Genomic DNA, 1432 nt, shown 5'->3' on the forward strand with positions numbered 1-1432 from the left:
CTCAGCGTCTATATGGTGATAACATTCTCGAAGTTCATTGTCCGCAAAATTTTTGTCCCATGAAAATGATTAAATTCTTGTGCATAATTGTCACCTCATCTTGCAAATTTTAGTGATCTCCACCTCATCGACAACAATGCCTTTAATCTCATGAGGATCCAAATCTACGATCCCTTGAAACTTGTATTTGACATCATTAACAACAATGTCTTTAACTGTATTTATGACTTGAGAATTTAAAGAATCTTTCCAAATGTCTTTATGATTTCTATCATCACGACCATAAGCTCTCATCTACCTTAAGTGCATAAATTACATTAGTAAAAATCTCTTTCACATCAAAAAACTCATATGGTGAATCACTTTCAATATATATATTACAAGAGGTAATTTATCCTTTATTTTAAAGAGGGTACGATTGAATTCACCTTTATATTAATAATACATCAAAATTAACTTTATATAATAAAATACATTAATAATTAATTTGTGACAAATTAAAATTTTATTTAAAAATTTATCATTAATTAATAAATTACTGTATATATAAATTAAAATTTTAAACTCTCAATATTTATTTAAATAGGTGAATAAATTAACCTACTTTATTAAAATCTTGAATTTAATAATTACAAGGTATGATGACCATTTAATCTTAAAAGAAATAAACAAAGTAAATATTTCAAATACTATAACCTTATTTTTAGAGATTAAAATATCAATATTCTAATTCTTAAGAATTAAATTATCAGTCATCAATAACTCTAAATTCTGTATTATTTGAGACAGGATGAAGAAGAAGAAGAAAAAAACACCTATTAATCAGAATCCTTTTAAACTATGTTAAAAAATCGAAGAATTAATATGACAATAATATTAAGATATCTTTGGAAAAAGAAAAAGAATTTTCAATGTTTCAAACATTAAAGAATTAAATGAGTAGTTTTACTCTATTTTCCACCTCCTTTTTATCGAATCTTATAGCTTCAAATAAAATAAAGCTTAAGAATATAATGTATTGGAAGCAAGAGTATTAGACTAAGATTATATAAATAGTATGGTTATGGGGTATTGAGTTAAGAAGGGGAACAGAGAGAAAACAAAAGAACATGTCTTCGAAGGGAATGGTTGCTGCGCTGGGTTCAACGATACGTGGGTCCCACTTTAACGCGGCTTCATTGCCTTCATTCCCCAACTTGGACTTGAGACAAACCAAAACTAGATCACACTTTCTTTCGCAACACTTTTGCTTTTCACCGTCGCCAAAAGGCCATCTTTTAAGGGTAAAAAATTGGTTTCTTTTATATAAAAATAAAATAATATTCCATTTACTAATATATTTAAGATTTAATTATTCTATTGGTTTTTATAATTTTATTAAATTTATAATTAAATTTATATATATATTATTTTTTTAATTGTGTTTTTATTA

Source organism: Arachis ipaensis, chromosome B08, assembly GCF_000816755.2.
Source record: "Arachis ipaensis cultivar K30076 chromosome B08, Araip1.1, whole genome shotgun sequence".
NCBI lineage: Eukaryota > Viridiplantae > Streptophyta > Magnoliopsida > Fabales > Fabaceae > Arachis > Arachis ipaensis.